At 43.1% G+C, this 20,767-nt stretch overlaps 1 pseudogene; it reads right to left on the bottom strand.

The window, feature by feature from the left end:
• Nucleotides 1-9,117: 9,117 nt before the first annotated feature.
• LOC148517318 (U2 spliceosomal RNA) lies at nt 9,118-9,170 on the bottom strand (annotated as a pseudogene).
• Nucleotides 9,171-20,767: the final 11,597 nt, after the last annotated feature.

The raw sequence follows: 20,767 nt of genomic DNA, 5'->3' as shown, positions 1-20,767 counted from the left end.
CAGAAACAATGAAAGTATCCCATCTTAGTAATGTGAGAAACATCCATCTCCATCAGCTGATTGTCTGTGTGCTGTGTGATTGTCTATTATTCTCCCAGTGTTCTAAAATTAATAAAACTAATAGTGCTTAAATAAATGAGGGCTCCCATTCCCACCATTATACAATAATAGGAGATAATACCAATGATCGTATGTACTGGAAGATACTGTAATTACCTCCAACAACTCTTCAGTGGTAAGACAGACTTGATGGCATCTAATAAGGAACTTCCTCAATTTTCCTACAAATTCCATTATGTAGAAGCAGAAGACGTTTTCTCTTTCTCAGAACTCTCAGGTTCCCGTTCCCTTCCTCAAGGTACTTCAGACTATCCGGCCAGAGATAGTGGAAGCCTAGACATTGTATCTGGCCTCAGATTGCAATTTCTTTTGATCTGGGATTTAAAAACATAGCTAGATCTTCTTCAAGTAACATATGCAGCCAGCTGATGTTTTAGGCTCACACAAATAATGAACTCTGACACCATTTGCTAAGCTGAAATCCCATATGAATTGAAGAGTACAAAGGTACAAATAAAATAAATACATTTTTGGATATTATTGGTTACATCTGTAAGTGACTAAAGAAAAAAATCCTTTTGGGATGACAACTCCATCTATTAAAAATGTGTGGCCTTTCAATTTGATTTACTGGCGATTGATGGCTGAGAGCCAGGTAGTCTTCCTTAGTTCTGTTACACAGATGTTGCTTGTAATTGTCTGTTTGTCCAGCATGTAAAAGCTGTGAAGTTTAGATGACCCATTAAGCCTTTTTTCCTCTAAATAACCTAAAAGCCTTATCAAATCACCTTCTAAGCACATCATACAGATTTTCCTTTAGAACCTTTCCTTAAAAGTAATGTTTCTGCTGGACATTTTTACTGTGAGAATAGGTTCTGTGCAGCAGAGAACCTCCCCTGACATTCTTCCAAGACCATATAGAACATACAGCCATCCTGAAACTACAGTTGTCAGAATAGGTTCTGTGCAGCAGAGAACCTTCCCTGACATTCTTCCAAGACCATATAGAACGTAGAACCATCCTGAAACTACAGTTGTCATTTATTTCCATTTCACGTAGGTAAGTATAGATTCTTCAGGTTTTCTCAATCTCCTATGCATTATGGCACTAGTTGGGTTTGGTCAGAGCACTAATCTGTTGTGGTGACCATACACAGGCCATCATCAAAAAAAACAAAAAACCCTGAGACGCGCTCTATTAATTCTGCAGACTCTAGAAAAGGGCACATGGCCTCCGAAAGGAGCCCGTCCCTGCGAAGCGCCCAGAGAGCTGCTGCACATGCGCAGTCATGCTGACTGCACATGCACGGCCGCCATTGCCGTGGAGGGAACCCTCTGCCGGCTAGTTATGCGCGGTGTAGCCCATAGGCTAATGCCATCTACAGTAACGTTAGCTGTGGGGCCCTACATCCGGGATGCATCAACCGAATTTTGGTAAATTTGGCAGCATTGCTTCCCCTATAGAAACCTATAGGGAATGCGGCTAAATGCGGGAACGGAGGGATCACATTAGGTATCTGAGATATCTGCTGTGGTCCCTCCTTCATACATCTGGGGGAAGCATAATAAAATGGGCCCCTAAAGGAGACACTATTTGAAAATTGTTTTCTATAAGTATTTTCTGCTTGCATGTTGTTACAATTGTACAGTATTCTCCATTTGTAATTGCTAATTAATTTTCAGCATTGTAATGCCATGGGTACATCAGGTAAAAGGAAATTTGATTTAAAGATACTTACCCTAAATATCTGTTTGTGGGATTTTGTATCTTTGGAAGTTGATTTGAGTAGAGACCACCCCTCAGAATGCTGCCATAGAGGACTACCAGTAAAGGAAAATGACACTGACACTATTGGCCATTTCTAATTAGAAGCGAAAAGCCACATTTTTGTGAAAAGTTTTAACGATACTGGATTAGAACCTCTATACACTCCTTCCTATACCTTCTAATATCCTGCCTATACCTTCTAAGGATGACGCTAATTTGCGTACACAGTCATACAGTAAATAAAGACTTCAGACCTGGAATCTGTGGTTCCAAATCACAAAGTATTATTCAAGTAAAAGTACAGTCAGTTACACGCTATTGATAAAGACACAATTCGGCGCAAAGGAATTATACAGACCCAAGTACAGTATATATACGCAGCGCTTCCGGACCAGATGTTAGGCATCAGCAAGAAACCCCTCGTCAATCAGCATTCAGCACGAAGACTAAGACCCATGGTTAGAGCACACATATTTATACCCCCCAGAAATAGACAACACAATAGAGAAGTTTGTTGCTGATGCCATTTGTTCCCAAGGGGGAATGCATCTGTTACAGAGCGTTTAACAGGCTGATTCAAATAGACCCAACCCAGCCTCCAACAACTGGGGGTCTTTGGTTTCCCGCCTCATGCAACATCCTAACAGTTGTTCATATAATATACATTTTGTTGCTTGAAGTCTCTGCGGTCCATAAGTTGAGAATGCATGATGCGATCTCCACACCGATAATACCGGAATTCTGTAAAAAGAGCACGCATCAATACAATACCAAACATGGCTTACTTATCATGTATAAAACCTTAATTACCAAATAATCTTTATTTCACAGGATTTATACTAAATGAACAAACTTAAATCTTATACCTTAAAGCTTATGGAACTGTGTATGTGAATATGAAATGTGTGAGTATGCGGGGTTTGATATAAGGACGCTAGTTAACTTGGGACAGATGCGTGCGCATTTAGCTAATAAACAGTGTTTTCATTCAGGGTCTTATGCATTCGCTAATATGCGACTAGTTAACAGCGCAATTGTGCGTATTAATGTGTATATGAGAAATGGTGAAAGATGCAAATCGCATGATGCTAATAGTAATATCGCCATATGTACTTAATTGTGAGTTTATCTAAAATGGCGCTTGGGCGGCCATTCGCAAAATGGCATCTTGCGATCTCATTTCCAAGATGGCGTCTCTGCGATTCAATTTTAAACTGATCTTGTCTCAGTCAATAATCCAGCTTCGACAGTTTTCATCAGCGCTAACTTTTCGCACAAAGCGTATCATGCAATCCTATTGCCGCGGTTTTCGCACTTGCGGATTCTCCATAGACAAAAAACAGCAAAAAGTTTTCACATCTCAGAGTAGGTGAAAAATTGTACAAAACCCCTATTTTTGCTAAAAATTTCGAGACTTAGGGCCTGATTCAGAGCTGAATGCTCTGACCAGAGCGCTCGCTCTGAATCAGGGCCGTCCCAGCTAAATTTGGAGCGGCCTCCTGGCCGCTCGCATAGCTGTGGGTGACCACCCACAGCTTATGCGAGCGGCCAAAAAGATGGTCGTGATGGTCAAAGACCATCGCGACCATCGGGCTTGCGACGAGACCCTGCGGTAGGGTCTCGCTTCCGCAAGCCCAGGAGTGATTTTGGCTCTATCAGAGCCAAAACTACTCCCACTGACATCATTACTGATGTCAGTGGGGCCGGACTCAGACGGTAGGCGTTCCCATGGGAACGCCTCCGTCTGGCAGTCACGCCCCCGGCACGCCCACCAAAGGGGGCGTGCTGTCAATCAACATCGACAGCACGCCCCCTTTGGTGCGAGACCCGGGAGCGACGGAGAGCCCGTCGCTATCTGGGTCTCGCGCATGCGCACGACAGAGCTTCAGAACCCCTTGCACACACCCCTAATGACAAAATAAGCAAAAATAATTTTTGAATTACCTTAAAGTTGGCCAATAATGAAATGTCAGTTTTGTGGTGAAAAAAATGAAAAGCGATGGAAACTGGGTTTAAAGTAGGGGGTCAGGAATTTTGGGGGGCTGTATGGATGGAACATGTGTTTTAATAAACATTGCATGTGGCTGCACCAGGTGTATTTTTAAAAAAATTTGTAAGTGCCCAAAAATAACACAAAAATAGACTTGCACCCATTTTAATGAACCCCCAATTTAACTGCAGCATTTATTGTAGCCAAAAAAAAAAAAACTTCCTTTATACCATTAGTCTACTGTTATAGAAAAATGCATATGTCATTTGACACCATTTAAAAACCCCAAATACTTTTATAAAACACGTTAAATTTTTGCATTATCGCGGCTAATTGGATATGGCCATGTGTGTCTGTAATACCTTACAGGTTATCAGTAACTTGTCATCCATTACTTTTTCTACTATGGCTGCGTGGCCAAACCAGACATACACTGACTGTAAAAACCACAGAGTTGGATATATAAACAATAATTGTTATTAAATACACCCTAAAATAAGTATAACACAAATATAATAAAAAATAAAGTAGTATTTATCTAACTGAACACATTCCACATTCACGATTTAGATGAGCCAGCCCCACCATTATAATTGCTAATGCAGATCTGTAATGAGCTAATCATCTATAATGTTAACTAATGTTTTTGGCTTACAGAAAATGTGCACTGTGATGTCCTGTCCAGTAGCCTTTGTGAGGACTACAAAGGCTGATTTTATTTTTTCTTTAACAAGGAAAGAGTAACTAATTTCCTAACATTATCTGAAAAGCTTAAATTATCAGGCAGGCGTCAACACTGTCCAGCGCTATTGTGGAATAATTTTAATAATGGGAAAATTGGCTACTTCCTAGTGATGTCTAAGCACTCAAAGGTTATTTGTGGGAATGTTTTGGCATATAAAAATTATATATTCTTTGTATAAACGATAGAAAAGAAAATAGGTTCTTAAACATGCCCTCACATTCTTATAGACATTATTTAGCTTGCTGTGATTAAAATGCAAAAATGTATTTTGTTTCATAATAAAATAACTAGGACACCTATTTTGTTTTGTGCAATAAAAGGTGGAATGTACGTTAATGTGCAGCATGCTAAACTCAGTCTGAATAGAGAAAGTTCAGTGTCCTACTGTAAGTCAATTTGAATCAACTATGTTCACAGCAGGATAATTTTTCCATCTGCCTATGATTTTTTCACTCCCAGATTGACAGTCAACCACAAAAATGGGATTTTCGTACCTACCGGTAAATCCTTTTCTCTGATTCCACAGGGGACACTGGAGTTGCTTACGCTGGGGTATGGAGGCGTGGATAACTGGAGCCGGCACTTTAAATAATTTAGAAGTGTGAAGCTCCTCCCCCTCTATTCCGCACCAGCCCTCAGTTTAGAAAATGAAGACCGAGAGGAGATTGAGAACAAGCGGAGTAAAAAAAAGGAGAGAAGAACACACAATAATCAATGCATACAACATACGGAACAAACCGAACAGGCAGGCTAAGAGCGCAGAGGTGGGCGTCCAGTGTCCCCTGTGGAATCAGAGAAAAGGATTTACCGGTAGGTACCAAAATCCCATTTTCTCTTTCATCCACTAGGGGACACTGGAGTTGCTTACGCTGGGGACGTCCCAAAGTTTTCCCCTCGGGCGGGAGCGCTCTGTGGGACCTGCAGAACCAGACGGCCAAAACTTGATGCCGAAGCAGCAAACGTATCAAAACTGTAACATTTGACCCACGTGTGAACTGAAGACCAAGTGACCGCACGGCACAATTGTGACCTGGAGGCGCCCCTAACGGCCCCCCATGACGCACCCAAAGAACGTGTGGAATGAGCCGAATGGACGTAGGAGGCAGACAGCACTAATATAAGCCTGAAGAATAATCAGCTTAATCCAACGTGCCAACGTCTGCTTAGACGCTGGTCAACCTCTCCGAACAGCATCATAGAGGACAAAAAAAAAAAAACGACTCGACTTGCGGAGGGACGTGGAGAGCTCTAATTACATCCAAAGTAGAAGAATTACCGGAGTCCTCCAGCAAAGACGGTACCAAATAGGCTGACTGACACGGAAAGCTGACCCAACCCTGGGAACACAAGCTAAGGTGGCTTATAGGACAGAGCACCCAAAACTAAACTCTACGAGCCAAAAGCTAGAGCCAGGAGGAGGACACTCTTCCAAGACAAATACTTAATTAAAGCTAAGTACCAGGGAGCTATCGGTGGTACAAAAGTAACGTCTGCCCTCAGGAATGAGGGCCAATTTTCGTTGAAAGAAAATAGAAAGAGCAGAACCTGCACCTTGAAAGTTCAAAGGTGAAGACCAGAATCCAGTCCCATCTGAAGAAAAAAACAGAAACTGGGACAACCAGACAGAAGACCCGACTGGAACACCATTCGATATAAGAACGCCAGATGCGATAAAGCGCAGCCGAAACTGGCTTCCTGGCGCGTAGCATGGTGGGATGCTTCTGCATTAAAAGATATCGGTTTCAGGAGCCACCCCGTTAAACGCAGTTGCACTAAATTGGAGTGGACGAAAAGGACCCTGCTGTAGAAGATCCGTACGCAGATGAAGGGGCGACGGGTCGTCTACCAATAAGGACCGAAGGTCTGAGAACCAACTACTCCGAGGCCAGTTCGATGCCATGAGAAAGACAAGAGGCTGACTCATGTCTTATCCTTTTTAGAAGGAAGAAGTGGAATCGGAGGAAAAAAGGTAAACGAAGTTGCAGATCCATGAAACTGTCCGAGCGTCTACTGCCTCCACCTGTGGATCGCGAGTTCTTGACACTTATAGTGAGAGTTGAAGATTCAATCATGACTCCATGAGGTCCACCTGAAAACACCATCGACGTATCAGCGTGTTGAACATGTTTGGATGATTCTTCCATTCACCGGGATGTATATCCTGGCGACTTAGGTAATCTGCTTCCCGGTGGTCCACACACTAGATGAATACCACCGACAGGATCACTGACTTCTTCTCGGCCCACCGGAGAATCTGAGATACTAGTCGCATGGCCATGCGACTACCAGTCCCGCCCTGGCGGTTGATGTAAGAGACGGCCGTAGCATTGTCGGACTGAACTCTTACCGACGAGTCTTTTGCAACTCTGTTGCTGCTATCAGAGCATAGTAGATTGCTCTGAGTTCCAACACATTTATGGGCCACTTCTGATCCAGAGTGGACCATCGACCCTGAAAGTGAAAATCGAGGACTACAGCTCCCCATCCTCGAAGGCTGGCATGCGTTGTTACGATGATCCAGAACCATACCGAATGTTCGGCCCGTTAAAAGACTGTTGTATTGTGTCCACCAGAGGAGGGCCACTCTGGCTCAGATGGATTTGTCGCTGTAGAAGCAGAGGAGACCCTGACCCTTGTGACAACAGGTCCAGCTGAAACACTCTGGAGTGGATCCGTCCGAACTGTAGTGCCTCGAAGGCAGCTACCATCTTCCCTAAGAAACGCAGACAAAGAATTAGGGATACCTTCTTTCTACTGCTCCATTCTTGAAGTTGATTATCCAACCGTGTTGGATTAGAGTGTGATATGTCAGTAAGGCATGGTTTGTTAGAAGGGATACCGATGGAGTCTTGAGGAACAAGTCATCCAAATAGGGGATTATGTTTACTCCCGATGACTGAAGGAGAGTAATCATGACTGACATGAGATTGGTTAAAATGCGGGAAGCCGAGGATAACCCGAACGGCAATGCCCGAAACTGGTAGTGATCCTGCAATACGGCAAAACGCGGGAAGGTTTGATGTGGTTCCCAAAAGGGAACATGGAGATAATCCTTGATATCCAGGGATAATAGAAACTCCCCTGGTTTCAACCACACAATGATGGACTGCAGGGACACCATGTTGAAACGATATATATCTTAAGATACAGGTTTTAAAGGACTAGAGGTCCTAAACCGATCCATCCGGATTTGGTACTACAAACAGGTTTGAGTACAAACCCCATACCTCGTTGATGTTCTGGAACCGGAACTAGCACTGAGGTTCGGAGTAGAGACCGGATAGCCTCCCGTAGAGCCCTGGCCCTGTCTGCAGGTATTGGCAGACGTGTAGGGAAGTACAGAGATGAGGGGGAACTTCGAAGTCTATTTGTTACCGTAGGGAAATCAGTCTGTGAATCCACTGATCTGAAAAGGTCTAGTTCCAAACTTGTTGAAATTTCTGCAAAAAGGGCTCCCACCGCAGGAGATCCCAGATGGGGCAGAAAACCGTCATGCCAGCTGTTTCTCTGCTGGTTTAGGTTCCTGTCGACCTCTACCTCTGTCGCCTCTTGCTTGCGTGGGAGCACCTCTGGCTCTACCACGAAAGGAATGTGGCACACGAAAGGAAAGAAACGAAGGTCCCATGTAAGATCCTCTGGGAGCCGGAGCAGTCGAAGGGAGGAAGGAAGACTTACCCCCCCCCATGTGGCCTGGGATATCCATCTGCCCAATTCCGGGCCAAAAAGCATGTCACCAGTGAATGGTAAACCCTTCACCGCACGCTTGGATTCTGCATCCGGTTACCAAGCGCACAACCAGAGGGCTCAGCAGTTCGAAATAGCAGAAGCAGATATGAGAGCTCCTTAGAAGCTCCTCCCAGGTAAACTGCAAACTCACAATCTGTTCTGCCAGAAGAACATAACTGTGCCCTGGAAGTACCTGATTAACGCAATCAACTGGTCAGCCCAGCAAATCATAGCCTTGTTAACCCAGGCGGTAACTAGCATAGGCCTAAGTTAAACTCCCGCTGCAGTATAAATAGAGCGCAGCGTTGACTCCAACTTGCAATCAGAAGGGTCCCTCAACAATGAGGCAGCCCGTACTGGGAGTGTAGTTTTCTTAAAGGGACAGTGAGCAGACGCGTCAACAATGGGAGATGTTTCCCCCTCTTCTATCATGGATGATGGAAATGGTTAGCTGAACAGGAACAGACGAGGAGTTTGGAATTGATTCCAGAAAATTTTAGCCTACAACACCTGGTATTCCCAGGCAGTCTCCCATTAACCAGGCCTGACCCTCCGAGATCAGGCGTGTTCAGGGTGGAGTGTACCTAGGGCCGCGAAAACTGAAAAACAGACGACCCTTTTTGTTGGTCACTGAGAAGATAGGTAGCGTCCAATTACATTGTAATTGTTCCAGGCTGAGTACTGCTGTTCTGACCCTGACACTGGGAGTAACGTACTCAAATAATACACACTCCTGGGATGCAGGAACTATATCCACATGTAGATTAAATACCTGCTTGACCACCAGAAATAAGAATTCCACCCCAGTAGAGGCAGACTCTATATATGGCCCACAGATAGCGGGCGTATCAGTTATTAAACTGATAAGAACAGATACTAAATGGGACTCTCTTGATCTGTTTGCCTGTTTATTGCAGCCCTTTTTCACTTGATCTTAGCCAAAAGGCAGAGAAAATCTTGAGGCGTACCGTCATTATACAAACTTCCTCCATTCACGTTCCTTAGTATCCTCTGTTGTGAGGATTTCCTTGTCAGACCCTCACTGACTGGAGGACAGTCATTAGGGGCCGTCTTTGGTAGGAAGTGGAGGGAGTAGAAACAACGGTACCTATAACCTGTACCAGGGTGTCTAGAGACTTGGTTAACCCTGACACCCTGGGGAGGTGAGAGCCTCAGCCAACTGTGACGTTAAGTCAGCCATCACTCGTACCATGCCATAGGTGATAGATTACTAAACAAGCATCACATAACATGCTTGTACAGTTTGAACAAACATCTTTTGCAAAGAGTTTGACATTCAACCATAGTCACCCATACAGAGGGACAGATATAGAAGACAGAAGGCTAGTTTGGGAAACAGAGGAGGAGATCACACAACTCCCTTCCCACAGAATTGATTCCCAGCTGTACTCTCCCCTGTGCTCACAGGCTCCCAGGGATGCAATCAGGAGAACCAGCCCTTCTGTAGTAGTGCTGCTACACTCTTCCTAAATTGGAGAGCTGCAGTCAGACACATGTGAAACGGCAGCCACGCTGTTCTAACAGCCGCTGCCGCTCTGAATGGAGACAAAGAGCCAGCGCTGTTAGGCTCCGCCCCCTTCTTCATGCCCTAAGGGCTCTGAAAATGGCAGTCGCGCTGGAGCTTTCACCTCCCCCTGTGAAGCCCCGCTGAGTAGGAGCGCTATGCGCGGGTGCCAGCGGGGAGAGGGAAGGAGGAGTATGTAATATAGAGCAGCGCTCTAGCGCTATGCTCTGAAGCCAGCGTCGGCAGCGGGGACAGGAGCCGGGGGATGCGCAGCTGATGTACTCATTGCGTCCCTTGGATGGCCTCTCTGATAACAGCACTCCTGCTTCTCACACTGTCTTGTCCTCAGTGCTTGTAGAAGTGCTGTGTGGCGATAAGGAGCTGTCAGTTGCTTTTAAGCACTGTGCACTCCTTCCTGTATAACAGGGCGCCAGGTACCCGGACCCCACCTTTCAAGAGGTGGCGAAGGGTACCAATAAAGTGTAAAAGATGCTATTAAAATAATAAAATAAAATAACTGTATTGCTGGAGCACAGCAGATTGTGACCAGCTCCGTAGGCACATTTTCTAAACTGAGGGATGGTGGGGAATAGAGGGGGAGGAGCTTCACACTTCTAAATTATTTAAAGTGCCAGCTCCAGTTATCCACGCCTCTATACCCCAGCATAAGCAACTCCAGTGTCCCCTAGTGGATGAAAGAGAAACAGTATTTTGTGGCCCATGTTTGGGTCCATCAGACTTTTACAGAATACATTGTTGGTGTCAGAAGTTAGAAAGACAATGGCTTTGTATTGTGAAAAAATTGTCGCTGGGTTCTAAAAGTTTAATATATATTTTAGTTTTTAAGGTAATAAAGATAGATAGATAGATAGATAGATAGATAGATAGATAAAAAGCACTAATGTACGGCATTCACCATTCCTAGATTTGGGGTGCAACATGGTATGTGACCACATTGTTTAGATAGATAGAATTAAACTCCATAGCTGTTTTACGGCACTACAGAGCAATGTTTAATCCTGATCTATTTGCTTATATCGGATATGCAGAAATGCCATTCTAAGGTTTATTTTCTACTAACTGGGATACCCGGCACTGCCCGGGTTGAAGTACATCTGCAGCCTTCATTTTTACATTGTCCTCACCTATAACCCCATTCCATTGAACCTGAAAAGGACCCCATTGTTTACTAACATGGTTTTAGCCCAGAAAAGGACCTATCTATCCATTTATATAGCGTATTTAGACACTTACTACAACACTATGTTATTTGTTTTTCCATTAGGCGCCAGAATGAAAAGTCTGTTGGAAGCCCCCACTCTGACTATTTGGAATGGGGTATAATCAGGAGCAGAGTGATTTACAGGACAGAAATCAGTATACAGTAGCTTCCCATATAACTGCGGTTTCAGAAATCACCGCAAAACAGAAATCATTGCCGAGCAAAATCTCTGCAGACCAACATTGAAGGCCTGAAAATATGCTTGGAAGAAATTAGTAACTGGCAGTGCAGGTGCAGTGTGACAGTTGATCCTCTGACTCACTCCTCTTCCGTTGGAGCTTGTAGACAAACATAGCCAAAAACCTAATCTGGGTCAAACTACTATACACCACCATGCCAAATTTGGTGGAGCTAGGTACAACACTTTGGCCGTGCATAAAGGACAAACAGACACACATTTTCTCACTTCTTATATATTCTCATCTTGCTTTATTTCAATTTCTCAGTTTCGATTTTAATTTATAGTCAATACAAAATAACACTGTTTCTCTACTAAAATAACACTACTTGCCAACTGTGCACTGTACATGGAATTTCTAAAGAGGTTCCATGTTATAATAGCAATGCACAATTTCCTACATTACAGTTTATGTGCTATAAATTTTAACAGATTACAAAATCCTGAAATTTCAAAACCACGGCATAGAATTGTTGTTATTATTATAGTTCACTATTATTGTTATAAAAATTTATAGGGCCCCACAAGGTATGCAGTGATTTGCAGAGTACATATACAGAAGTGTAGGATACCAAGTGCAAACCATTATGATACAAACAAGATGATTAAATAAAAAGAAAATTAAATAAATAGTTATGCATATACAGTCATAAGAGCAATAAAGTTTGTGCTGGCTGAAAATTGTACCCTTATAGATTGGCCCTGAGCCTGCCTGCTGTACCTCTGTAAGCACAGAGGATGATATAATGGCAAACATGAGGGAAAGACGAGTACGTGAGTGAAGAGAGCCCTGCTCATGAGAATTTACAATCTATAGGGGGTGAGTGGCAGACAAGGGTAACACAGCAAGGGGAGTCAGTGTGCTAAGGCAGAAAGGGGTGGCTTAAGGTGATATCTGAGAGCTTGTTTGAAGCTTCGCAGAAAGATGGAGAGACTGATAGGGAGAGGAGGTAAGTTCCAGAGGTGGGGAGCAGCACAGGCAAAATCTTGGAGGTATGAGTGAGAAGAGGGGAGGTAGATGCAGAGCGTTTGGAAAGAAAGATAAGCCAAGCTAGAATGGAGAGAGTTGGGATGCAGGAAAGCCAGATAAGAGGTTACAATTGTCCAATCAATAGATCAGTGAGTGGATGAGGGTCTTCTTTGCCTCCAGGGTAAGAAAGGGTCTAATCTTTGATACATTATGAAGGTGTATAAACGTTTCTAAAGGGGCATACACACTAGACTATTCACTCCATGAGCAACATCGTTTAGTGTGTCCCCGGCAGGGGTGTGCTCAATGTCGTTAACGACATTGAGCACACACACTGAATGATATCATTCACTATATCATTCAGTGCCGGGCACCCTCCCTCATCGCTAAGCATACAACAACCTCGCAATATCGTCAGGTTGGTCTGCATGTTTGGGCGATGAACGACAAAGACAAACGACCTGCGGGAGCGCACATCATTGGTCGTTATCGTTCATCGTTTTTGCGTACAAACTGGCCGATATGGTTATCGTTAAGTTGGCCAAAATATGGGCAAGTGTGTACGCACCTTAAGATAACTATACAGAAAAAAAATGTATAAAAATGGAGAAATATTTTACAATGACAAATGGCATTTTTATCAATTACCCACATCCATATCTTAATAATACCATTTGAAAGTACTTGTATTTGTAAGGCACTACATTGTATACAGACGTGCAGATGGAGTAGAGTTTATTGAATTACTTAGCTCACCTGGCTCATCAATTAGAGTGGTTGGTATCACACCTTTTCCATTGGATGGGTTGTACAGTCATGTGCATAAATATTGGGACATTGACAGCATTTTCATATTTTGGCCTCTATTCACCACCACAATGGCTTTGAAATGAAACAAATAAGATGTGCTTTCACTGCAGACTTTCAGATTTAATTTGAGGGTAATTACATCCAAATCAGGTGAACGGTGTAGGAATTACAACGGTTTATATATGTGCCTCCCACTTTTTAAGGGACCAAAAGTAATGGGACAAACTAAACAATCCTAAATCTAACTTTCACTTTTGAATACTTTGTTGCAAATCCTTTGCAGGCAATTACAGCCTGAAGTCTGGAACGCATAGACATATCCAGATGCTGGGTTTCATCCCTGGTGATGCTCTGCCAGGCCTCTACTGCAAATGTCTTCAGTTCCTGCTTGTTCTTGGGGTATTTTCCATTCAGTTTTGTCTTCATCAAGTGAAATGCATGCTCAATCGGATTCAGGTCAGGGGACTGACTTGGCCATTGCATAACATTCCACTTTTTAGCCTTAAAAAACTCTTTGGTTGCTTTTGCAGAATGCTTCGGGTCATTGTCCATCTTCACTGTGAAGCGCCGTCCAATGAGTTCTGAAGCATTTGACTGAATATGAGCATATAATATTGCCCGAAACACTTCAGAATTCATTCTGCTGCTTTTGTCAGCAGTCACATCATCAATAAATACAAGGGAACCAGTTCCATTGGCAGCCATACATGCCCACGCCATGACACTGCCACCACCATGCTTCACTGATGAGGTGGTATGTTTTGGATCATGAGCAGTTCCTTTCCTTCTCTTCCCATCACTCTAATACAAGTTGATCTTTGTCTCATCTGTCCATAGGATGTTGTTCCAGAACTGTAATGGCTTTTTTAGATGTTGTTTGGCAAACTCTAATCTGGTCTTCCTGTTTTTGTGGCTCACCAATGGTTTACATCTTGTGGTGAACCCTCTAAATTCACTCTTGTGAAGTCTTCTCTTGATTGTTGACTTTGACACATATACACCTACCTCCTGGAGAGTGTTCATGATTTGGCCAACTGTTGTGAAGGGGTTTTTCTTCACCAGTGAAATAATTCTTCTGGCATCCACCACAGTTGTTTTCCGTGGTCTTCCGGGTCTTTTGGTGTTGCTGAGCTCTCCGGTGCATTCTTTCTTTTTAAGAATTTTTCAAACAGTTGATTTGGCGACACCTAATGTTTTTGCTATCTCTCTAATGAGTTTGTTTTGATTTTTCAGCCTAATGATGGCTTGCTTCACTGATAGTGACAGCTCTTTGGATCTCATATTGAGAGTCGACAGCAACTGATTCCAAATGCAAATGTCACACCTAGAATCAACTCCAGACCTTTTAGCTGCTTAATTTATAATGAAATAACGAGGGAGTAGCCCACACCTGTCCATGAAATAGCTTTTGAGTTGATAGTCCCATTACTTTTGGCCCCTTAAAAAGTAGAAGGCACATATAGAAACCGTTGTAATTCATACACCGTTCACCTGATTTGGATGTAAATACCCTCAAATTAAATCTGAAAGTCTGCAGTTAAAGCACATCTTGTTTGTTTCATTTCAAGCCCATTGTGGTTGTGAATAGAGGCCAAAATATGAAAATTCTGTCAATGTCCCAATATTTATGCACCTGACTGTATGGGCCATATGCACACCATCGTGCACAGGGTATGCACTAAAGTCACAATCGCAAGATGTTGAGTACTCCACTTTTGATACAAAAAATAACGTTTGCTTTATTTTTCCCTGTTTAAACATAGGGGGAAATAATCTGTGACATCTTTTTTCCTCGCAAACTTTGAGAATTTTTGGACAGGTATAATGAATGATGCTACAGAGAGTGAAGTTACGGTAGAGGACAGAATAGGAAGTGGATTTAGAATCGGTGAAACTGACAGTTTTATAATCAGATGAACTTGTGTGAGCTCATTAGTGTATGCCAGAATAATAATATGCTTGTTTTAGTCAAAGCTAGATAAATAGCGTTCCCGCTAGGCTGTTTTAGCGGGGCGCGGCGCCCTGCCCTCCTTCTGGAGGGCAAAAAGCACCCTGCCCTCCAGGAGGAGGGCAAAAAGCGCCCTGCCCTCACAGCCTGCGGGAGCCGTTCTCACGGAGATACATGCGGTGACCTGGTCACCGCCGGAGAATAGACGCCGGGCGCATGCGCCCGGCATCTATTCTCCCTGTCTGCAGGGCTTGGGGGCTGCCCGGCGTGTCCGTAAGTGCCGGGCACGCCCCCAAGAGTGATGGAAAGGGGATGCGTCTTATAGACACACCCCCTTTTCCGATGACCACGCCCCCTTCTCGGTCGCGCGCGCCGAAGGCGCGCGCACGGGCATGCTCTCTCTAGCTCCAGCGCCCTGCCTCCCGCCGGAGCTAAAGGGAACACTAATAAAACAAGATAATTTTATACACATACAGTATTTTGCACATTATTATTCATAGGCTGTACATAATTTTATATTCAACCATTTATCAGTTCTGTTACTGACATTAATAAACAAAAAATTTCAAGGAACGAATTGGCTGTACAGCTCAATACTGCTCAACTCAGATACATCCATCTTAGGGCCTGAATCAGATATGTACAACGACCACTAAGTTCTCCACTCACCTTGTAATCACTATATACAACTACCACCGAGTTCTCCACTTACCTTGTTAATCACTATATACACAACTACCACTGAGTACTCCACTCACCTTGGTATCACTATACTATATACTGTACAACTACCACTGAGTTCTCCACTCACCTTGTTACCACTATATACAACTGCCACGGAGTTCTCCACTCACCTTGTTATCACTACAGATGCACTGCGTGCTGTATACAACAGATGTACTGTGTGCGACTCACAACATAGCGCGACTAGCAGGGCGCTACATGGCGTATGGAGCGGTTCCACTGAGCATGAGCCAGAGATCCCATGTGCAATCCCTGGAGCTGGCAGCCACCACATCGCCGACGTGCTGACAGTGCCGCAAGTGTACGGATTAAAACGCACATGCAGTTTGTAATAGAGACCACACAATTAAATAGACACCACTACTTGTTTCTAAAGTCTATACTGTATACAACTACCACCGAGTTGTCCACTCACCGTATCATCACTGTATACAACTACCACTGAGTACTCCACCCACCTTGTTATCACTATATACAACTACCACTGAATGCTGCAGTTACTATGTTATTCAACTTTCATCTACACTATGACCCATGTGATCATTCTAAAATAACAGAACATGAGAAGATGGCTTGGCACTATAACTGCAAATTTTCATTACATTATTTATTTTGAAACAAAGTTATATATATATACATAACAAATTGTATCATTGACCCAAGCAAGAACCTGCTCACATGCTGCACTCACAGGTACATTATCCTCCTTTGTTCTTACCAATGATATTTCTATCATCTCCTTTGCTTCATAATCTACTCACTGTACTCTTGACTATTCAAAAGTTGTTCACCATCTTCTTTGCTCATCCCAGCCTTAGCTAACATCTGGAATCACTCTCTCTCCACTGCTACCTTTCCATCTTTATTCAAGCGTGTTATTATTTCTTTCTGGAATAGTATAGCATTGGGTTTCTAACCTCCTTGCTCCTCCAAACTTCTCAAGGGGGTTGTTTTCACTCAGCTCACATGCTTCCTTTCCCCCACACAACCTACTGAACCTTCTTCTGTCAGGTCTTCTTTCCAACACTCCCCAAAGACTGCACTGATTAAGATGGTCAACTATTTGATCACTGCTAAATTAAGAGGTCAATAGTTCTAGTTCTCCCAGATGAGTTTGACTTGGTTGACCACTCAGTGAATACAAACCCTGCACTTCTTAAATCTTCAGGACAGAGCCTGATTCAGCAGTGCACTGCTGAACACAGATTCTCGATGTTCGGGAATCTGCGCAGACGCATGACCCATTCTGCGCATGTGCAGAATGGGCATGCATTCCCGCTCGCAGACTGTCAGAAATTGACAGTCTGCTGTCATTTGTGGGCATGGAGGGGGCATTCACAAATAATAGAAAAGAAAGGATATACACAGATCAATCATGATATTAAAACCATGGACAGGTGAAGTGAATAGCTGATTAGTTGGTTAAAATGACACCTGTCAAGGGGTGGGATATATAAGGCAGCATGTGAACAATCTTGAAGTTGATGTATTGGAGGCAAGAAAAATGGATCTGAGCGACTATGACAAGGGCCAAATTGTAATGGTTAGCCGACTGGTTCACAGCATCTCCACAACAGTAGATCTTGTGGGGTGTTCCTATTATGCAGTGGTTAATACCTACCCCAAGTGGGAGCGAAGACTTGCCCGTCTTGTCCCACCCCATGGAAGAGCTACTCTAGCTCAAATTGCTGAAAAAAAATTAAAGCTCGCTATGATAGAAAGGCGTCAGAACACACACTGCATTGCAGCCACTGTGTATACCTGTCCAAAACAAAGTGCCTACAATGGGCACGTGAGCATCAGAACTGGACCATCGAGCAATGGAAATAGGTGTTCTGGTCTGATCAATCACATTTTCTTTTAAATCATGTGGATGTCCAGATCCATATGCATAGTTTACCGGGGCAAGAGATCGCATCAGGATGCACTAGGGGAAGAAGGCAACAATGTTCAGCTGGGAAACCTTTGGTCAGAGAGCATGTGGATGTAACTTTGACACGTGCCACCTACCTAAACATTGCTGTAGACCAAGTATACCCCTTTATGGCAACAGTATTCCCTGATGGCAGTGGCATCTTTCAGCAGAGTAATGCGCCCTGCCACACTGCAGAAATTGTCATTGTCCAAAGAGTTAAAAGGTGTTGACTTGGCTTCCAAATTCACCAGATCTCAATGTGATCAAGCTTCTGTGGGATGTGCTGGAAACTTACAAGCACTTGACCTATTGGGCTTTTTTTTTTTCTTCTTCCAATACCCAGTACTGTATATTGTGTCTACAACCTCTATGTGTTGATACCCACATTTATCCGTCTGAATCTTTCACACTCTATGTTGGCTTACGCTACAAAATATATTTCAGCATGGATATACTTTTGCCACCTCTAGTTCAATATTTCCAAAACTGAACTAATACCAGTGAATAGAAATTACTTAACAACATCTTGGTTTCTTTTGAAAATTAACTCTACCCCCTTCAGGGTAGGTGCCATCAATGAATCTGTCCTTAGAAGTGTCCTTTGCTTCATAACTTTAGACTCTTACCCTTAAAATCTATTTTGAATACAGTGGCTATACTCATTTTCCTCACAATCTGATGCAGAGTTCAATGCAAGTTGATCTTGTAGCCGTACCTCACGCATTTTCGCAGTGTGCATGTTCTGGAGCCAAGTGTACACAAGTACGGACAATGCAGAGTCGTACATAACTCAATCACATCTCCACTTGCAGAATGGAAATAAGTTTTAGAGAGGCCATGTCGGTGGAATTGTGGGTTATGCAGAATGTTCACATGTATGATTATGCATGGCCTCAGAGATCTTTGTACCATGCATAGGGCTGGTGGAAGTGAGCATGATAAGGATGACCACTATGAAATCAAGTGTATGGATAGTTGCACACAGCTTTCTATACAGATATGTGCATTTAGTTCTATGCCTGCAATGCCTAAGCAACTACGGATGACTTCCGTTAAACTCTGCATCACCCCAAAATGGTCTTCTACTGCTGTTCTGCCAGTCTCTACATCGGTATATTTCTACTTACAAAGCCATTAACAATACTGCAACAACATACAGTGCATCTCTCACACTGACCCCTCCATTCTACATTAAGAATAGCTTAAATGTTCAAGTCTGCAAACTTTTGCTATTATTCTCTATCTTACACTAGACATATAAAAGTTAATTGTCAACCTGTATATGAAGCACAACGGAACTTGGAATGAAAAAAGCTGTGGCTGCTACATTGTAGCACTTGGTATACAGATTCAGAGGGTGTGGATCATTAGGTCTACAGTAAATAGATAAACAATGTTTGGGTAGACAATGGAAGATGGACAGGCAATAGGTCGACAGGGACTGAAGGTCGACACATTAAAGGTCAACTAGTAAGAAGGTCGACATGGACATTAGGTCAACACACATATGGTCGACATGTTTTTTTTCCTCTAGCCCTAATAGTCACCCTAATCTTAACCCTAACCTTGGTGCCTAACCCTAACCCTCCCTCCTCGTGCCTAACCCTAACCCTCCGGTAAGTGCCTAACCCTAACAACAACAAAAATGTGTCGACCATTTGTGTGTCAACATAATGACCATGTCGACCTTCAGTACCTGTCGTCCTTCTTACTAGTCGACCTTTAGTGTGTCACCTTCAGTCCCTGTCGACATATTGCCTGTCTATCTTCCAATGTCTACCCAAACATTGTTAATCTACTGTAGACCTAATGACCGGAAACCAATTCAGAGACTCAGCCGGCACACAGATATAAAATTGTTGTATATCAAATTAATCAACATGGTCTGCTTGTGCATTCCAGTCATATCTTAGATGCACTTTGGCAAAAAAAGGTCTCCTGGTACTAGCAGAGTCTCACAGGACCTGGTGCGCCAAGAGGGGCATTTTAGCGCAACTGCAGCAAAGATGTGTAAAGACACATCTGTACTTGTACTTGTATCACTTGTCTTGTTATTATACTTAATTTTTTCTCATGTATTTGCATGTTGCCTTTCTGATAATTATTTAAGAAAACGTTTATAAATAATGTGATGATGTGAGTAAAAGTTGAACAAGCAATTTATTTATAAATCAGGGGGATATACTGGATACTTGTGCCACTCTGTATCTCTCTGAGTCTAGCAGAAAAGCTAAGGCGCATACACACGGGTCAATTTTTTGGACAACGGAATGATAACTATGTCATTATCATTCAGTCGTCCAAAAAATCGTTCAGTTTCAGTCCCAAAACGATGAACGATAACTACCAATGTACCCTCCCGTTTTTAGTTGGTAGTTGCCGTTCATCGCCCGAACCTCCTGTCCAACCTGACGATATTGTCAGGTTGAACATGTTCGGGGATGAGAGAGGGAGCCCGGCACTGAACGAAATCGTTCTTGATTCGTTCAGTGTTTGTGCTCAGTATTGTTAACAACACTGAGCACACCCCTGCTGGGGACACACAAGACGATTTCGTTCGGGGAGAAAATCGTCCCGTGTGTACACACCTTTAGAGTGTATTGGAGGACAAAATTAATGGTTGTAGCCAATATACCGTTCTTTTCATGCAGTAGGCAGATGTTAAATTGGGAGTGTCAGGACAATATATTCATAACAAAAAAATAAAATAAAAGCATACAAGAAGGATAACACTGTGGTTAATACAGGGACGTAGCTATGTGCACTTGTACCATTGGGTAGATAAATATGTGGAGTAAAGTTTACAGATAAGAGGTCACAGCAATAAAATGTAACATATCACTACACTTCCATCTTTGTATATCGACACAGCACACATTACAGTACTATAGCACAAGAACCTTGTAGGGAGTAGATATAGTAACCAGCATGTATTGAAAGCAACTGATCATCGGCGACTTTGACTGAAGAATTTAAAAAGGCAGATAAATGCTAAATCAGGCTTGTTTAGCATTTACTACTATTGCCATTTGAAATCACTTTGAAAACCTGTTGGTTAATGAATCTACAACTAGATGTTAATGAAGCTGAAAACATTTTTGTTGCT

The sequence above is a fragment of the Taudactylus pleione genome, unplaced genomic scaffold (genome assembly GCF_031769625.1).
Source record: "Taudactylus pleione unplaced genomic scaffold, aTauple2 ptg000222l, whole genome shotgun sequence".
Classification (NCBI taxonomy): domain Eukaryota; kingdom Metazoa; phylum Chordata; class Amphibia; order Anura; family Myobatrachidae; genus Taudactylus; species Taudactylus pleione.
The sequence above is the reverse complement of the archived record's forward strand: the minus strand, read 5'-3'. Positions and strand labels throughout refer to the sequence as shown.